At 41.6% G+C, this 20134-nt stretch overlaps 1 protein-coding gene across 10 annotated transcripts in view; it reads right to left on the minus strand.

Annotated features, from left to right (window-relative positions):
* Window positions 1-20134, minus strand: part of ST7 (suppression of tumorigenicity 7) — a 153436-nt gene that overhangs the window by 81472 nt on the left and 51830 nt on the right. The window contains exon 1 of one of the 10 annotated variants that reach the window (XM_075147268.1): window positions 18648-18667. The exons of the other annotated variants lie outside the window; for them this stretch is intronic. The gene's annotated coding sequence lies outside the window, so the exon portion shown is untranslated. Of the gene's footprint in view, window positions 1-18647; window positions 18668-20134 lie in introns of those variants that run through there. 10 annotated transcript variants of the gene reach the window in all.

A 20134-nucleotide genomic window follows, 5' to 3' on the forward strand; every position in this document is an offset into this window, starting at 1 on the left:
TTGAATCTTTTCAGAGGTGGGTCTCCTCACGAAGGCAGGAGGGACCACAGAAAGAGTGGGGCAGGACCTGCAGGCAGAACTCGGCGGGGCTGCGTTAGCACCATGCAGAACTGTCACTCGACCTGCCGCAGCAGTCAGGCTGTTCAGAAACACCGCACAAGTACACTAGTCCCAGCACTCTGTGTTACCCACTAGCTACTGTCAGATCTCTTCTCCTCTAAAGCTAAACAGTGTGGAAAGAGAAGTGAAAAATGCGAGACTAAATCAGCCAAATGTAGCACACCTGATAGATGAGAAGCTTGCATGAAAAGTAACACCTGCGCAGGACTGACTATAACCTGTGTTCTCACCCCTGTTGTTGCGTACCAGGTACCGAATTGGCTCTAACGTGAAAATTCAAAGCTGTGTTTAGGTCCAGTCTGGAACCTGTGAAAGTAAATGCCCATTTACCTGTCTGAATTCTCCAGGTGGACATCAAGGAGCTGAAGAGTACACCCCCACATTTTAGTAAATAACTCTAGGGAAATATTCTGCATGTCACACCATATCAAACTACAGCTGGACTGCAGATACCATGATGCAGAAAGCAGCTTAAAAAAAAAGTAGTTCTCTTCGTGATTAACAGGCTATGTCTTGGTTTTTACACTGTTTTTTGCACACTGCTCTGTGAGAAAGACGCTGAGCTAAAGGGAGGCCATGCCAGAAGCATGGCCGGTCAGCAACGCTGCCCTTCCCTTCCACTGCCTCATCCAGATCGGGGTCTCGAAACAGCAAGTAGTGGCTGAAGATCCTCTTTGCAAGTTCCCCTTGACTCTGACTTGAGCTATGGAAACTCCGAGTTCCTCAAAAATCAGGCCAAGGTGGCTCAAATCAAATGTCTGAAATTAGAAACTGGTTTTGAAAGTTTGGTCAGGCAGGCAGTGAGTCACCGAGGTGAGACTAACCTCAGGAGCTCGGCTTTCCATTCTCCAAGGGTTGTTATGACCTGAGCACTGAGCAAACCCGGTGACCGTTGCCTGCCATTCAGTCATTTCCGAACATGACTGAACGCTACTTCACCACTGCATCCGGTGACTAGAGAAGACCATGCTGCAAAAACAGCCCATCAAAATGCTGTGGTTTTCTTGCATCTGCTTGGTCCTCTTCTGTTCACATTAGTATATCTAGGACTAGTAACCATGGCTGTGCTAATCCTCAGATACTGGTGATTAATCATGATAATCACTACATTGGGATTTTTTTCTGCTGTCCTTTAAGTTGACCTACTCAGACCACCCCGGAAGAATTGTCTTTGAAGCTAAAACTTGCCATGTTTTCTCTTAATGCAGTAGCAGAAGTTTCTGGAATTTTTTCGGGGGCGGGGAACACCAGCAAAAAGATTCAAAAACCAGGGGACCTCACATCCACTCCCAGTTTTCCCTACGCATGCGGTTAGGAATTAGCTTCCCATCTGGCCCTTGAGGAAGAGCAACAGGAAAGTGATCTCCAAATGTGCGGCACATGGAGCCGATTCCCCTCTGAACACATGCATCTGAATGAGCAACTGCTTCAGCAGAAAAATCCAGAAGAAAACTTTGAGAATGGCAGAATACCAAAATTAATACAGCGATACATTCAAAGTGCACTCTGGTACAGAAAACTCCAAGAGGGAACGCAAAATGATTGTGGGGGTCTACTTAACTTAATGCTTTTCAAAATGCCATTTGGCTCAGAAACAGAGAGATTTGGAACCTGCTAAGTGCGTTTAAGTGCTTGGAACTGTGGCATTTAAATGACCAACAAAACCCTTATTGCTCATTATTCAAAGCACGAAATACCACCGAGAGAAGGGGAGCTGACTTTCTGGCTAGAAGTGCCCATTAGAGAGATGCACTTAGGGATATCTAATACCGGAGCAACATGAAATTTGCAACAGAATTTGGCTTCTGCTCCCAGCTTCATGGCTGGCTTGCCTGTGAGTCTTTCAGTGCAGTGTTTTGGGGCTTGGGTTCTCTGCCTGCGCTTTGGGAAGAGACCTAAGTAACATTTTGTGTGCAGAAGCAGCAAAGATCTTTGCACTCATTTATAGCCCCCCTGTTGGTTTCTTCACTTACATGTAGCACCTTCCTAAGACACCAGCAAAGTGAATTGTTCTGGCCTTCTCCAAGGGCTGTTTCTGGTACTATCATCCTCCCAGTCAAAAAGGCATTACAGCAAATAGCTGATTATATCCAAAGAAAGGTATTTCATTTAGTGCTTTCCAGCAGACCTGATCTCGGTCCAGCCTGTCCCAGGACAGCGCGGTCGTCTAAGCTACAGTGGTCCATGAAGCAGACTTGCCTGCTCTCATTATATAAAGGCATTGGAAGATGAAGCAGAGCATGAGAGGGTATGTAAAGGTAATTAGAACAAAAAACTAATACAGCTTCACAGCCTTACCAACTCGCTACAGCAGAAAAAGTGAAGACTACATATAACCTACTGTGTTGGGTTTGGGTCTCCCTGTATTTGGCTACCATCTCCCTATTTTCTTTGTTACTTTTTAAAAAGAAAAATAGCTCCCCAAAGGAGGTTCCTCTGAGCTCCAGCAACATTATCACTATTAAGGAATGGGTCCCTTGAAGAGCTCTTTTTCATATTATGCAATTAATATTTCACATGGTGAAGAGCTGCCACTGAGCAGAAAGATCCCAAACTTTGAAAATAGGAAACATTGTCAGTCAGGTGAATTAAGGAAAACCATCTGAGCTCGTAAAGGCATTGCTGCCTGAAGGAAACTGCGACGCCCAAATACATGCTACAGCTCGCCAGCAAAGCCAAGCCCAGACTTGATACTGGCAGCAGAAGCCGAAGGCACGAGATGCCAATAGGTCTGTGAGCCTGAAATGGTATCAAGGATGTTACCATTTTGTAGCCGTATTAAAAAATGTATTTGGCTGACATGCAACGGTGCAAAATTTGTTTATTTCTGCATGAATGCATCAATAACGAAATATTGCATTAATTCTTTCCCAAAAGCATTCACAATTTTCTCAGTGAAGCATAACGCTAAAAAAAAATTTAATTGTTTTTCAAAACCCAGAATTTTTTTTTCCCATTAATAAGTCCTTTGTCCTGAAGACATTTAATTTTTAGATTAAATAAATAAATCCAGTCATCTTTTACCTGGGAATTATGAACATGGCTTTATGGGAGAAATACACCTCATGAATTGGAAATGTTATAATAGGTTTTTAGACTTCTCCAAAGTGGTGGTTTCCTTTTGCTGAGGAGTCAGACTCCTGAAGAAACTACTCCAGGTTCGCTGCTCATGAAGTACACTCGTAATTTGGATAATTAACTAAATGCCACAGAGTCATTACCTTTTCCCTAAAGCTGTTTTTTTTCTGTGGGAGTCTTCCCAAGTTAATTTAATACTGCCAAATAGGTAAATCCTTCAGAGATTAGTTAGTCTCAAACCAGACTAGAAATCCGCGAGGCAGACAACTTGTAATGGTTTTTGCTGCAATTTTAAGTATCTTGCTCTTCCTGGTTTTCAAAAACAAGGAGACATTTTTAATCCTATGCTTGATTGCGCCAATGAGGCAAAGCAAAAAAGGAAGGCAAGAGGACATTGTTTAGAAAAGGAAAGCTCTCTCTGCCCCATCTGCCGGTCCCACTGCTGTCAATGCTGCGAGAAAATGCCGACTGCATCGATACATGTCAAGAGAACTGAAGTGCCACAAAATGCTGCAGACGTTTTTCCTATACTGAAGTTTTGAGAAATGCAGGCGAATACTACAGAGGTAGCAATGCTAGATGATCATCACTGAGGCAAAATTACAAGTAAACATGTAGCACAGAAATTCAAATGAATAATTAAAGCACGCCCTTCTGGTGTGCACACACGCTGCCTGGGTGTTTGAAAACAAGCCCCTGAGGAGTGATTAAGGAGAGGCCTCTTCACTGAAGTGGCCCAGGATGTTCTTAGGGGCTGGAGAACCTCCCCAACACGCAGAGCCAAGCTTGCCTTCAGCTGGGCTGCAAAGGATTTGCAGAATTTTTATCTTGCAGTTTCACACTTATTTCATATGGAACCAATCAATTTCTGCCAAATCTTGACCGATAGCATCGAATAAGCAGAAAAAAGAAAGCAAAATCAAGAAATAAAATTACACAAGCCTGGGATTCTTCGTTGACAGTCATTAACTGTATCATTTTCTTTCTGTGTAGACCACTGTTTCTTTCTCTGGTTTGCTCTGAGCAGACAGAAATTTTTTCACCACGGTTATACTCCCTTTCTTTGAAATGTTTGTCACCAGAAGCACTCCACAGAGCTGACAGGGAAAGCACAGAGGCTCTGCTAGCAGATGGGCTTGTTAAGATTTTTTGCTCAAGGCCAGCGTCAGTGGAAACCAAAGTGCTCTCCATACACCAGATTAGCTGAGGTGGTTGCGTGGCTCCGAAGGACTGAACTATTTGTGCCTCCATCTCTTTAGGGCACACCTGCAGTTTGTAAGCACACCAGCTTCCAGCTCACAAGGCCATTTCTACTTTCTTTCATGCTGCAGAAGTTTTAAAGCCTCTTCTTGCCTTCATTTCTGTGATGTGCATCCCCTTGCTTGCTTCTATTGCAGCTCCTTCCTCTGTGACTTGTAAATTATTCATTCTGGCTGTCATCTAGCTCAATTTAGTTTCAATTTGCAATGTCATTTGAAAAAAGCAGAGTAGATCTATCCTCCCATCCTATCCCACCTGCATGCATTGGGAATGGCCTCAGAAAGGAGAAGAAACCAGAGTACAAAACTTCTGTTCATGTCTTTTCTGCCAGGAACAGATCCAGTTCTGAAGAGCTCAGCAGAAGTTGCCACTTTTCCTTATACAATCTAATTGTATGGTAAACAACGATGAGCCAAATGCATAATGAATGCTGATGGGCAAAAACTCCAGTCAAAGTCCCCACTGACACAGAACAATTTATTTTTTTTCTCAGTAAATCATTTTGCAAAGCTTTCCGTAAAATCAGATTTCCCTGTAGTTCAGCCGAAAAAGCAGGGAAGAAATTCCAAGAAAGTGATTGGTGAACAAACAGATTTGAAGGAGAAGGGGGAATGATCAGGAAATACAGCCACTTATTTTATTTAAAGGAAGAATGAGAAGTTCCTTTAACCTTGAAGAAAAATAACCCTGTTCAAGAAAAGGAAACTGCATCACTGCCACGGCTCTATTCTGTCCCTGGTGGGGTCAAGGCGCAGGGGCTCATGGAGGGCTGCCCGTCCACAGGGATCACCCGGGGAGGCGGCAGCGGCTGCCCCTTTCACTTCAGGGCAGCACTGCCTCTGTACGACTGAACCCCGCTTTGAAAGGGAGCCCCCAGAAGCTGAAATCAGTCGTTGAAAAAGTTGCCAGGTGCTATCTGCCAAGCCCAGGCGAGGGCCAACGCAGGCTCTCCCTGCGCAAGGTCCTTCCACAGGAGCGTGCTGCCCCCGCGGCACAGCCGGCAGGAGGAGCGGCGTGGGGAGGCCCGGCCTCGCGGTGAGGGGTTACGGTGCCCTGGCCCCCAAACCCCGCGGACGTGGAAATCCGAGTTTACCTTCTGTTTACCTTTGCTTCTCTCCATGTTTTAAAAGGCACATGCCTTATTTTTGCCTACTCTTCCTAGATTTTCCAAATGTGTGTTAAAATCCCACGGGTACTGCCATTTCCTACCCATGCCAACAGACTCAGCTCCTCCGGTGCGCTCCCAGGGAATCAGCCACGGCGCTCCTTCTTCCATTAGAAAGAAGAACTAAGAAAGAGGTTAAAACCAGTACGGTGCCGAAGAGCTCAAGGTCTAACTCTGCTCCCTTATCATCTTATCGCCTTTTGTTCGGGGGCGGTCTGCCGGCGACGGGGGTGCTCTGCGCCAGAGCTGCAGGTATCAGTATTCACCGCTCCGAGCAAACACAACGGCACGGCAAGAGTTCATGGCATCAATCACATGTGCTGCACCTTATGTAACTTCAGTTCTGACTCACAATTCAAAGAGTAAAACAGGATTTATTATAACCCACCTTCTAATGCCAGAAAAGAGTACCTGCTAGAATAGATATTAGAAAAACCAAAATTTACTTCTTGTATTTTTTTCCTCTTCCCCCAGCTCTCCTTCCCCTTCCCCCACTTCTCACTTCCATGTGATGCTGAGCCACAGACTCTCCAGGCAGTTTCCCAACAAACCTGCTTAAGATGGACTCCAGGGAGCGGATTTCCAGCCCACGGATTTAGCTTTCCATCTGCAATTAATGGTACCAGCCGCTCAGCAGCTAAGCCTGTGTGCGTAGCATCACCCACACTATTATTTAAACTGAGGGGTTTCATTAGATTTTGGTTGTTTTATTCAGCTCAAGAACTGCTTCAGGACAGCTCTACAACCAGTAATACATGCAAGTTATTGACTGCAGTTGGTCAGTAGTTTTTAGGCTCATGTCCTTGGGCAGCGTTTTCCCCCTCTTCTTCTGAACCACAAAAATGGGACAATTTACTGTCCTCTTTCAAGGTAAAGGGACATTGTCAGCCTAAAAACATTTCTTAACAGGCACTTTTTTTTTCTCCCGGTGAACAGAAAAAGATTGTGCTGAGAACTTCTGATGTTAAATGAAGAGATAAACTATCTTACTGATGTTACCTTTTTTCCCAGTCTCTTTGCCTGAAATCTCTTTTGGATTAATGTTTTCAGCCAGACACCTTCTCTATTTTGGCGCTTCACACAGCAATAAAAGAAAAAATCTTCCAATAAACTAGACTTCTATTACCCATTTTCACATAGATATTGTTTTTAATTTTTAAGTTACAACATTGTGAAAACCTGAAGCAAACGAGGATAGTCATCATTTTGATGAGGATTTTATAAAATGCTAGTAAGCATCATCTTTTGCACTTGCATCTTTTGTCTCAATGTTCAAAGTACCTAGCAAATAGAAATTAAGACTCTTCCTATTCGTACAAAAATAGCCTAATATTATGCCAATTTTCAAACTGACATGATCAGAGCTAAAGGGACTGAGATGTGTACCCCAAAACTCTGGTTCTCCTTTCTTTGCGTTCATCCTGATGTTCTATTTTTAGTCTGGTCTGAAGCCACTTTCTAAAGTGGAATTAATTGCAACTGCTAAAGTGTAGCATAATAATGGTGCTTTCTAATATAAAACTAATAGAAGAATAACTTCTGGATATCTAATAAAAGGGACTTTTAATGAAGTCACATGTGCAGAAACATGTCCCTTCCAAGGAAATCTAGGATTCCAGATTGGAATGGCCAGAGCACTGCAGTTGTTGTTGTTGTGTTTTTGGCCACTTCACAATACAACATGAAATATTGATGAAAAACCAGCATGCAGGGTACGTTGCCTACATCTGCAGTACATGGATCGTGCATGTCTATCATGAGACAGGACTAAAAGCAGATATAGAAAGAAATGAATAGAACTCACCAGCTCTTGCCAAGCAAAACCTCCCAGTGTTTGCCTAATTACTCATTTTGCTCATTTATTACACTTTGCAATTTGCCATCATATTTCCATATTTGGTATGTTATTTTGCCCAAGTAAAAAGGACAAATCCAGGAAAAATCTAAGTATCTGAATGGACTGAATGACATTTGGTAAAGAATTACTGATGTGACTGTAATCTCTTCCAAATGGCTTTTTCCAATTAAGTTCAGGTCTCTTACTGTATTTACCACCATCCTTCCATGAGATTACTAATTCTTACAGACCTCAACCTCATTTCTGCCTTCAGGCCATCACAACCATAAAAGCTCTGCTACCACAACCATGGAAGATACCCAAACTGGATGTCCAAAAGAAAGCCTCTATAACTCAAAGGAAAAAGGAGCCAGAATAAGTGACGCAACTTCTGCTTCAGAAAGGCTTGCGTGCCTGGAAGCTTACTTGTTTTTTCCAACTGTAACAATTGGTCTGAGGAGATTATCCCTTCTAACAAATTTATTTAGCACTTCGGTTCCTTTCCATCGTAGATCTCAAACTGCATGGCTAAACAGAGTGTGCATCAATTCACATTTTAGAAGGGGACACTTAGATACAGAGAAGCACTTGTAAACACTGAGTCAGTGGTTGATCTCAGAAGGGAATCACAGGAGAACTCCATCTACCCACCTTGAAGCCAGGGGAAGTTTTGCTACTGATGTTAGCAGGACCAGGATTTCACCCTAGCAATCTGATGCCTCTGTCATTTCCCTGGTAGGGTTAGCAACTCCACAAAAATCTCATCCAGGTAAAGCCATTTTGCTGATGTTGTCTCCAGAAGGCTGTCATTGTTATAGCAGTAAGCTATGCAGCAGAATGCACAGTTCTTGGGCGATACCTTTTCCCTTGCACATTGGTTATGATTAACAGTTATATACATGAAACAGAAGAAAGCATCATCTGGGCCCTATTTCCAGGCAATAATGATCTTAGAGCACCCAGAAAGATAGACCTGATAGACAAAAACCACCTGTTTCTGAGCCGATTTCATTATTTTGTACATCTGCTCAGTTCATTTCATTTGCTGTTAATACACTCTGCTTCGCAAGAGACTTTTACTAACGAAATAGTTGTTAAAGAATAATAATTTGCTTGATTGACTACCATCCTCTGTATTGCTGCCTTTTCTGGATATTTGTCACGCTGCAGATACTGGGAACAAGCCAGTCACTGCAGGGACTTTTCCAAAGAACCTTACTGAGATACGAGAGCTCCTTGTTTAAAGAAAGTCCTCTTGTGCCACCATGGGAAGACCATTCTTCCGCTCCCTTTTGGGCACTCTTTTTTTCCTATGTAATTGTTATGCAATTTTTATATAGATTTTTATTATACGATTGATGTGTGAATGTAAGCACGTGCATGCCTCAGTGGAGGCAATGACAAAGACAAAATGGGACAGCCGCAGGTTCCTTCTTTGTTTGTTTGGGTGTGTTTTGGGGTTGGTTTGGTTTTTTATTTACAGCTTGGATGGTCATTTTCACTTTGCCTTCCCTTTTCATCATATAGCTTCTTGACATCGTCCAACCTAGTGGGGACAAGGCTCTCTTGATATTGACTGTCTATAGTGATGCTTTAGTGAAAGGAGGGCTGCTGAGCTCCCCTTCTTATCCTCAGGGGATGAAACCTTCATCCTCTTCAACTCTGACATTTGCTGCTGGCTAAGGACGGTTGGTAAGAAATGAGCCCAGGTATCCTGTACAGTCATTCATGTACCTTCTCTGTAACATATTAGGAAAGCACCACATATTGATTACTGCATTTGTATGCTAGTAAGAATCTACGAGTGATTCACAACAACTAACAAAAAGCTCCCTGCTTCATTACATATCCTCGAGCCTCATACCTGATACTACTTAAAGCCTTGTTGATTCGCTTTCCTCTAAGAGCAATATAGAGTATGAAGCCAAAGGTGTGTGCTAAGATTGCTTCAAGCCTTTCCAGTTCTGCTGAAAAGCAGAAACTTCCCACTTCCCCAATGCAATTTGGATAGCCGAATAGGTCCAAAACCAGCATCCCGTGGGGATTGTCTCAGGGCTCACAGGGCAGTCCAGAAGCTTTGCTTTGTGACGAAGCTCCCATGGAAGTGCCCCCCTCCACCTTAGTAAAGGCATCAGAAAGAGTCCTTGGGAGACACACAAACAGCTGTCTTCTGCATAAGTTTAAAGACAGGCTTTTAAGATCACTTAGACATCTTTCACCTGAGCAAAGAAACTAGGAAAAGTGGTCCTCTGATACGTGATCTTTGATGGGCATGCAGGAGAGACATGCTTTTATTTATAGCACAGAAAGTTTGAGATGTGTTTATTTATTAATTTAGCTGTTTTTTTATGTAGCACATGCTGGAAAACAATATATCGAGATGCCTTTGCAAAAAAGCTTAGAAAACCAATCTATTTTACTGAGACCTGCAACTGTAGTACTGTAACCACATCTGATAGGTTTATCTCCCTGTATTTTCCTCCAATCTTCCCCTTACTGCAAGCTAGAATCTTCCTGCCAATCTTATGCGGGATGTTAGCACTACAAATAGATTGGAGACATACATTTTATTTCCCCAGACTGTTTTTCACCTTCAAAACTTAATTTCATGTCTTCTTGCATTCTCCTAGAGAACAGCCTGGGTGACTAGAGCACAAACACCCTCACACCTTCTTCAGAAGAGATGCTTGAGAAATACAACGATGCTTCTCTGGGCTGATCAGAGCTTCTGCTTTTGGTAAAGCCTATTTTCCTTCATGGAAATCTCCTCTTATTAAGAATGGCCTGGTATTCCACATGTTTTGTACAGGGGCTCTGAGAGATACAGATGAAATAATCTGGAGACTTTCTTGGCCCTAACTGAACATATTTGAAGGTTATAACTCTTTTAGTTAAAAATAATCATAGAATCATAGAATAGTTTGGGTTGAAAGGGACCTTTAAAGGTCATCTGGTCCAACCCCCCTGCCACGGGCAGGGACATCTTCAACTAACTCAGATTGCTCAGCGCCCCGTCCAACCTGATCTTGAATGTTTCCAGGGATGGGGCCTCTACTACCTCCCTGGGCAACCTGTTCCAGTGTTTCACCACCCTCATCGTAAAAAATTTCTTCCTTATATCTAGTCTAAATCTACCCTCTTGTGGTTTAAAACCATTACCCTTTTTCCTATTGCTACAGGCCCTGTTAAAAAGTCTCTCCCCAAATAATGGCTCTGTCTATATACTACTGAGAAGTATATTGATTTTGGGTGAACTACAAGTATGAGCAGTAACAGCAACCAAAAATATGAAATGTTAGATTAAGACCAATTGTTAGAATTTGAGAGGTCTGATTCCTCACTCAGTCTACTGATATAAGCAGAATTTTTTTCCATGGAAGGAACAATAAAATGCAGGTTTGTCCCACATTTTCAAATGCTTATTCTGTCTATAATTGTGTGGCAATCTAAACTTACACAAATTAGATGAAAACCAACTAGTTAAATAAGCAAATTATCAGCACATTTTGATGATAAAATGTGTCTCAGAAGGACAGTAAGAAGCAAACATAGATCAAGATTTTTGAAAATAACTTATAATTTTAGAGATTTAAATTAAGGCACTTTAAAAACATCTAATTTGAGGAACAGAGTACATCTCCAGTAGGATCCTTTGGAAGGTCGTAGATAAAGTGTCCAATAAAACAGGATTTAAAAAATATCACAGTTTAGAAGAAAAGCAGGGGGTTTTGTTCATGGTAGAACATTTACTGGTAGAAAAGGAAAAGCCAAAAACCAACTATCATTACACAACCTCTCTAACAACAACAACACAATCCTTCAACATAAATTTAGCATGGATCTGAACAAACCTGACACTGTAAAAGATGGAGAGAACATCTAAACGCTAGAGCCAGGTATGTTACAGAGTGCCCTGAATGACTCCTTACTGCTTCAGAAACCCTGTGTGGTGCTGCAGGACAATGCCGTGTGAAGATGCTCATTTTCATCCAAGACAGCATTAAAACCCTATTAAACAGCTTGACAGACTAATTAGCTGGAGTACAGTGTTGAAGAACAATATTGCTTTGGTATTACTCCACTAGCTCAGTTGAAGCTCTCTCCACTGCACAATATAGACATGCTCTTCATAGGAAAACCTTAGCTCCATTTATTCAGTGACAAAGCCCCCTGCTGACTCAGTTTGTCCCTCAACCTTTGTATTAAATTCCTATTTCAGCTTTTTGGAGCTAAATATACTGCTGTATGCTGAATGCTGTAAGCAGCAGCTGAATCTAATGAGGCCTGTATCCAAAATCATAAAAGAACTCAGATAAAATGTCACATCCATATTTATTTGAAACGTTAAAAAGTTTCAGTCTTCTCAGGCATAATTAAAATTTGTGTTCTGTATATGCTTTGCTGCTCCGGAAGAATAAAGATCTATCATTTTAAAGGCATCAAAGCATGTTTGTACGATTGGCATCTGACAGATTTCATTAAAATCAGGTTTCTTTGAAAAGTGGTATCTATAATTCTGTTTAATGTAGGATTCCCTCTGTGTATTTTATATGTGTAGACAGCAAGCACGCCTGTATTTTCCCTCTTTTCTGACAGTAAATCTGTTTCTGGTATTGAAACAAGTAGAAATGACACTAATTTTGTATGTAAATTTAATGTATGCAATACATATTTTACAATATATTTGTGTGTGTGAATTATATGGATTTTGTATTTAAGGGACTTAATTAGTGCCTCTTACTGCTGGTTTCACAGAGCTGGCTTAATACCTGAAAAGGTGCTTTGCTGTTCAGAACCCCCCCGATCTATACCTTCAAGACTCTTCAGCTTTCCATCCTAAACTGCAGCCAGAGCAGCCTGCTCCCACACACCGCTGGACCAGAACATCAGCCTGCAGATGGCCGGGATTTCTGTGCGTGCTCATCAGCAGGCTGAGTACAAAGAATGATGAATTGGGGTTTCTCCCCACTACTACGAGAGAGATTCAAGATTTTGCCCCACTCAAATTTCCATGTCTTGCTTACCACGTGTATTGCAGTCATTAGCTAACCTCAGTTCTACCAATTCCCATATTTGAATGCTCTTTCATTTAGTACTTCCTGCGGTGACTGTAATTGCATTTCAGGGCTCATTGGCTGGGACAGTCAAATGACATGATATGAAAAGAAAAAAATTAAAGCAAGTTCTCAACGCTAAATGTCAAATATATTTGACAGATAGAATGTATTGTGAATTGGCACCAAATGAGACTGTCATTCTTTATCCTGTAGTTAGCAACATATAGAAGTTGTCCTTTCTATTCTATTCCTTTTCCTTATAACTGTTGGTTAAATTATTATGTTCTGGTCACTTACTATATTGAACAGTAGGAAAAGGACACATCAAGATAAAGTATACCAGAACCTGACGTAATTTTTGCAAACATAAACACAGATTTTCAAAAGAGCTTTCTTCCAATGGCCCTGAGGCAAACCTTGCTCACAATCTGGAATATTTTATTTGTATTTATTAGTATTATTCAGAACTATTATTAGTAGCAATAGCTATTAATAATTATTAATAACTAGCATTATTATTTTGATCACAGGAAGTACAGCTATCTACTTGGGATCAAAAATACACTTGCATCTTTCAGGGACTTGTCAGGGTTTTACATGTAGATGACATTACTGCAATCACAGGACAGCCACATAAATAAATATAATTGAATATAAAAAATATAGATATAGATTTATATTTATATGCTATGTAAATATATTCTGATATGGAAACTGATGTTTTTTCCTGACAGTAGCTTGTTCTGCTTTTCCCCACCAAGGGAGGAGGTAGAGTTATGGTTCAGTCCATACGGGGACTAAAGAGAGAGAAGAATTTGTTTTGGATGAGGGGGAAATAAATGATGAAGGAATCTAGAAGTGTCAGTATATTAATACATGACTTTGAAGACCTGCAAGGAAAGTACAGGCATTTGCTGCGCTCAGTGTCTCCCCTTCTCCCAGTGTCGAGTGTAATTATAGATAACAGCAACAGATGTTGCCAATAAGCTTAAAAGGAGAAAGGGAAATGGCAGGAATAGAAATGCAGTGTCATATAGAAAAAAACAACAGGAGAGACACCTGAAAACACAGTGACTTTCCCTCCCCTGAAGACAGACCCGCGGCAGCACTGCGTGTCTCCCACTGCAGTTAAGCAGACGGTTGCAAAGGCTGTAACGGTACAAAGATCACAGAATATCCCGCAAAGCCATAGAAGGAAGGAAACTGGTAGCATTGCTTAACAGTCTGCTTATTTTACAGTCAAGCGGATTGCCAAGCAACTAAGCTATAACAAGTCCCATATTTAGGGGAAGAAATGTTTGTCTTCTGTCTGTCCCTGCTTGCAAATGGCAAGTGGAGGGCATTTCTAAGCCAGATAATCCGAGTACAGCATGTTCCCTGATCCCCGAGCCTGGGCTGCTGAGCAGCCGGTGTTAATCATGGCAACAGTTGACACGCGTGCCTTGCCAGAGTCCAAGTTTATCATCATTATTGTGACTTTTACTCTCTACTGCTCAAAACAAAACAAAAAAAACCCGAAAAACCCTGCAGTTATTCAGGAATCTGAGATTCCCACATTACTTAACACAGCCAGATCTCTTTAGCATTACATAAACGACAAGCCCTGATGACAAAAAGAGCTTGATTTGGTTGTCTAAGCATGTGCATCCAAAGCTGTTTGAGATGCATAGGGTAGCTGGTACACCGACACAAAGGCACAGACAGAATACCCCCAGGGACCAACAGCTGGAGGCCAGGTGAAATAAGTCCTAGGGCATCTGAAATGGCTCTGAATGCCTCATGTAGGCAACTGACCTGAGCCTCAAATGACCCCTTCATGTCCTGAATTCTTCAGCTGCATCACCCACCAATAAAAATGGGTTAGTATTGCTATTAAAAAGCACCTATATAAAAGTACAAATATATACAGTGTGTACATTTGGGAGCACATCTTAAATCACTCACAAAGACTAAAGATGTAGTATTCCTTCTGTATACAAGCAGATATTGAAGACTCTCACCCAAGAGAATCATCTTGTAAACACAATGCTCAAGCCTGAAGAAAGATGTGGTTAGGGCAAACGACAGAAGACGCCAAAGGATAACACTTCAAGATTCCAGGTAGTTGGGTGCCTACCCCAGACGAGTACCCTCTCCTGCATGGAGAAGGACCATGCAGCAACAAAACAAACCTGTAGGTCATATAGGTAAGTGGGGCAAAATGATCCCAGCCTGAGCCATCGACACCCATGACATTATTTCAAGGATAAATCTAGTTAATCAACCTCAGCACTACTAGTCCACAGGAGAAAATGTAATTATCTGAATGCTTTGATAGATGTTTATTATCTCATTAGTGGCTTTTCATGAGGCACCTGACTCCCTTTATTCAGAAGATATGTCTTTTTCCCTAGCTTAGCTATCTGACATCGATGTTTTCCAGGATTCTGCCTAATAGTAATAGAATAAAATTTAAGGTGTGATGAAAAACTATAATCTAAGTGTACAAGCAGTACCTCAACCTAGACTGATTTCACATTAATGCCCAGCTGAAATATTAAGGACTTAAAAAGAATTGTTAAAAAGTAATTATTTAAAACAATCAGCCAATTTTGAAACAGATTCTTTTTGTAGTTCACTGGTTTACTTCAAATAATAGGATCAAATTAATGGCAAAACCACTGTGTTCCTTCAATCTGAAATGATACTAAGAATCGAAGTAGAATTCAGCAATGGAAACATCCACTGGCTGATCAGCGCTAAAATTTGATTGGAATATAACTAAAATGTCTTTGCTTGGGAAATTACTACATTTAAAGTCACTGTTTTCAGTTCCAAATTTACTACATTTTCAGTTCCAAATTTACAACTCAGTTCCTCTCTTAATATCCCAACACAAAAGTTGACAACAGAGCCCCCCAAAACCACAACTGACAGCTAGCCTTCTCCCTGAAGCACCGTGTGTGTTAAATGGAGATGTAACGTGAAAAGGTAATTTATAGCTTGTTTATTACATAAACATACAAGTGGTCTTATTCTTTCACCCAGTAACTGCCACAAACAACCAGAGAACACAAAAATAGGGGTATAAATAATTACAACATAAAATTCTGCCATTGCTTCAAGCAAGTGCTGCTCTGCAAGCACAGCAGATGATACCTTCCACTCACCCCAGGCACTTGCTGCTAAATCCTGCTCAAAGCAGATGGAATTACTGACTGGAATCGGAAGAAACATTGTGTTGTGCAGCAATGTATTGGGGTGAAAAGTGCTTCCAGCAGTGAAGCTGTAGCTGAAGAGCCAAATTCTCTTCCTTACCTGTTAAAGATGACCCTTGTCAGTCCACTTGTTCAAAAGTGTTCTCTCAAAACTAGGTGCTTAACAAAATAATCCACCAAACAATTTCTGAGAAAATGTCACGTGCTATAACTACACAAACCACAGGGTGGCCATATCAAGGGCTGGAGCCTGAAGACCAGCCAGATGTGTTTGTAGTGGACAAAGTGAGGAACTCTGGTGTCTGAGATGCACTGTGCATTGCATTGAGCCTGATCAGCCAAACCACATGCAGTACTGGGAGTCAGTCACTAGCAAGAAATAAAAAAGTGACAGGTTCAAGATAAAAATATGAGAGACCGCTCCAAGCCAAATAACTGAAGGCCATGTCATAGATAACAATAACTATTTTCTCTAGATGTCTGTTTGCTTCCCTCTTACAGCAGGACAGGCTTGTTTTCGTCTTAGTTATCTTTCTTACCGTTTCAAGGATTCTATCAAGAAAGAGTAAGTCATCTAGCTTCAGAACAGATTTATATCCACTTTCAAAACACTCAATGCCTACTGTTAATTGAAAATACATACGTATCTTTTGGCTACCTATACTTTGGGCACTTTCACTTGTTCATGCCAGAGACCTAGCTAAGCCCTCTCTGTAGCAGACCAAGCTCTCTAAACCTGGTCTGTCTGCCACAGACTAAGAAATGGCCTTTTTTAGATTTACTGAATTAATTCAGTGCACCTTTTTATGCTCAGGCAACCTATCTGGCATGCTGTATGGACTGTAACAGAAAGGAGAGCATCATGCTTTTTACAGCTGAGGACTGTAAAGACTAAGCTTCCAGTGAGAACCTGAAACACTGACTGTTGGAAGTGATCATACAGCACATGAAACAGTGGCATGTTCAGAGATTTCCTTCACTGTCATCTTTAGAGTTCTGAAAAATAGGGAGGAAAACCAAGCTAGCTCTTCCAGTAAGTTCCCAATACATATTCTGAAAACACGAGATTTTTCAGAGTAAAGGGAAAACTATCCAGCAGGAAAATCTCAGTGGGGCCATACTGGTGATGCTGAATGGGTCAATAGGCTTACGCACAGATATCCGAGTTCTGAACAAAAGTGCCCGCGGGGCAGCTGGAAGCTGCAGGAGATCTCATCAATAAGCAGAGACTTTCAGTTATTTTCTCTGAACTACAAGATGCTAGATCTAAAGCAAGCAGTGGATTGAAAGGGATCTTACAGTAGATGCAGCTGAAAGGAGGGGAGGCATCACTAAGGAGGGCATAAATGCATATGCTGTACTCACTTGTTCATTAGAGAAAGAGAAGGGGGAAAAAGATGCAAATTAAATGGAAATGCCTCATTTTCAAAGGAGCTGAAAATAACACAGCAGCCATGGGAAGGCACAGCTGGTACTCAAGCTTATTGCTACCATCAGGGCTGAATGGCTAGCAGGATTAAGAGCAAGCCAGGCTCAAACAAAACAGCACCAGGCAGTTTCTCCTCTCCCCCACTCCCTGCTCTTTCCCGCTAACTACACCGTTAACTCACATCCCACTATTAATTCCGTTTCAGACGGCAGGCTGCACCGATCTGCGAACAAGATTGCAGCTTGGGCTCCTGCCCGTTTTGTTACAGCACAGATTGCTTTCCGTATTGAAAAGGGAACCATCTGGGAGGAAAAGCAAACGCTCGGCTACTTAATTGGTGCTTTCAGTAAAACAGGGTACAGTCGGGATTGACAGACCTAGAGAAAATCACAAAAGCAGCCATCGGAAAGTGAGGGAAGGAAAAAGGAGCCTGCCTCCACTCCAAACTCTGAAAAGATTTGGAAATAAAGTAGGGTTTGTGTCAACCCCCTCAACCCTGGATCACCTTGGTTGTCGCAGCTTCACCACTCCAGCCCTGGAGACACTGCCCTATTTTCCCACCCCACGCAGGAGCAGGGGGACTGTCTCCATGACGCGATAAACTCTGTTCACACAGCGGTCAAGGACTGCGTGATAACATTTAGTATGGCAAATTATGTACTATCCACCTTCTCATCCAGATATTGGAGTAAAGGGAGGCTGATGTCTTGATTTTCATTTCTAAAATGGTCTCATTTACTAAAATCACTTCAATAGCATCTCCAGCATTTTCCACCATTTCCATTTTACATCTTAAGGATGTCTCTTGATTTCTTCATGAGAATGGCAGCATCCTTCATGAAGGATGGATGGGCAGGATTCAACATTCCACCATCAAACCTGCTCTGCCTCTCCTACTGCTTCTCTCATCCTCCCCCCTCTCTTACCCATACATACTCCAGCGGCCTATTAGACATACGAGATTTTAGCTCTCACACTTTCCAAATCCCCCACAATTCGAGAATTTACTATTCCAGGATCTTCCATGTTGGAGACTTCCTTCTCTCTTCTAGCTTATCACACCTCCTCAATTTTCTTGCTGCTCAAGAATGAAGATGATCTGACCTCCTCCTTCAGGTTTCCAACAGTTCTTATTCTTCAGCTTATTTCAGTCTCCACAGATCAGCCACCTAGCCCGTACTTGATTTTGCAACAGCTTGCAAAATATATTTTGTGCTCAATTCCTGGTTTTGTCAGAATCTCAAAAGTTTTAAAACCAGCTCAAATTTAGTATTTAGATCAAGAACAGAACACAAACAGTATGCTTTTTGGTATAAAGACTAACTTTTATACCACCTTGGACAACGGCTTCAGTGCTGAACCATTACAGACAATGCCCTCATAAATTTAAGAAGGGCCTTTTCACTGCGTGCCCTCAGAATTGTTGATGCTCTGCCACTGTGGATCGATAGAAATGTCTCTAGGCCTTCCTACAAGCAAGCATCTCAGGGAAGCATGGCCTTACCTATGGGTAGGGCAATGAACACCACCTAGTATCCATTTTCTTGGCATCCTCCAAATATGTATCATTAGCTTTGCAGAAACATCACCAAAGGGCCGACTGCACGGCAGCAAGATCAAAGGAAACAAAGTTATTCATTTGTTATGCTTAGAAACTGTAGTTCATCTTCGGCAGATGTGAACTTCAAACCCTTTACCAAAGGTCATTCATGCTTGTTAAGAAATCTGAGAGCACAGCAAACAAGCAGATATTTCATTTTGAGTTTCCAAAAACTACAAGTGTTATGAGAGACATTAAAAACAGAAACAATAAACCATGTCAACATTTTTACATGAACATTACTTTAAAGTATTTTAACCTGCCTGCACCCACATTTTGACGCGGAAGAGTTCATGGACATTCTTATTTCAGCTAAGAAAGTTTATTTCAATTAATCTTAAACCTTGTTAACTCAGTATAGTCCTAATTGTGAATCTGTGTAGGTTTTTTTGTACCAACTTAATTAACCTTGTTAAAACAAATCACACTTTTATTTAAACCCAAGTAAGGACACATACAGACAAACCTTGTAAGAGATCATGTACTATTTCTGAGAATAGTAATCACAGAAAAGACTGATCTCATCAATCAGCCTAAGCTCCTAAAAGCCCAGCACAAAGGTTTTCAACACCTATTTAGGACAAGTCTTTCATTGCTCGAAACCGTCTTGATACACTGTTCCCAAAGAAAAGGTGACCAGCTGCAAATGGCCAGTGCTCAAACTCTATTGCAGTGACTCCTACCATAAGTCAACTACTGGTTTTGGCTTATTTTTGCCATTAGCATCCCTCAGTAGCTGGTGTGAAATCACTTGCACAGAGGCAATCAGATAAAACTTGAGTCCACGAAGGCCATGTTTTGCCTTGGGCTCATGTACGAGGCCCTGCAAAAAGCAACTTTATAAAGAAAAAGGAAGTTACCTTCTTCAAAATTATTTAATCAGACCAGTTCTGTGAGTCTGGATGCTAGAAAGCAGAAGCACAGCCCAACGACTATGATTCAAGTTTAGGAGTTAAGAGTTGCACACCTTTCCCTTTGAAAGGTATTTCTAGACTGAACTTCTGAAATAAAGACAGGACAAAGAGCCAGATTTTAGCCTATTAAAAACAAAACAAAACAAAACAACAAAGCAATCAATAACCTCCAGCAGCTGAATTTCAGAGATGAAATTCCAGTTTCTGGAAGCAGCATAATCCTCCCTTACCTATACGGAGGGCAGCACGTGAGTCAGCTGCAGTGAAGGCTTGCCCATGCCGCCCGTGATATACCTCCACCCTCTTCTGTCAGTATGTCCACAATGCTTCTGGAGATGAGAAGGTACTTCAACTTCCAGATGTATATAAAGTTTTGTGCTCCCCCACAGGGGAACAACAAGAGTTACTAGCTGCCATGGTACTGAATTCCTGGAGAGAAGCAGTAAGACCACAGCTTCACACCAGCATCTCCAGTAT

Source organism: Calonectris borealis, chromosome 1 (assembly GCF_964195595.1).
Source record: "Calonectris borealis chromosome 1, bCalBor7.hap1.2, whole genome shotgun sequence".
NCBI lineage: Eukaryota > Metazoa > Chordata > Aves > Procellariiformes > Procellariidae > Calonectris > Calonectris borealis.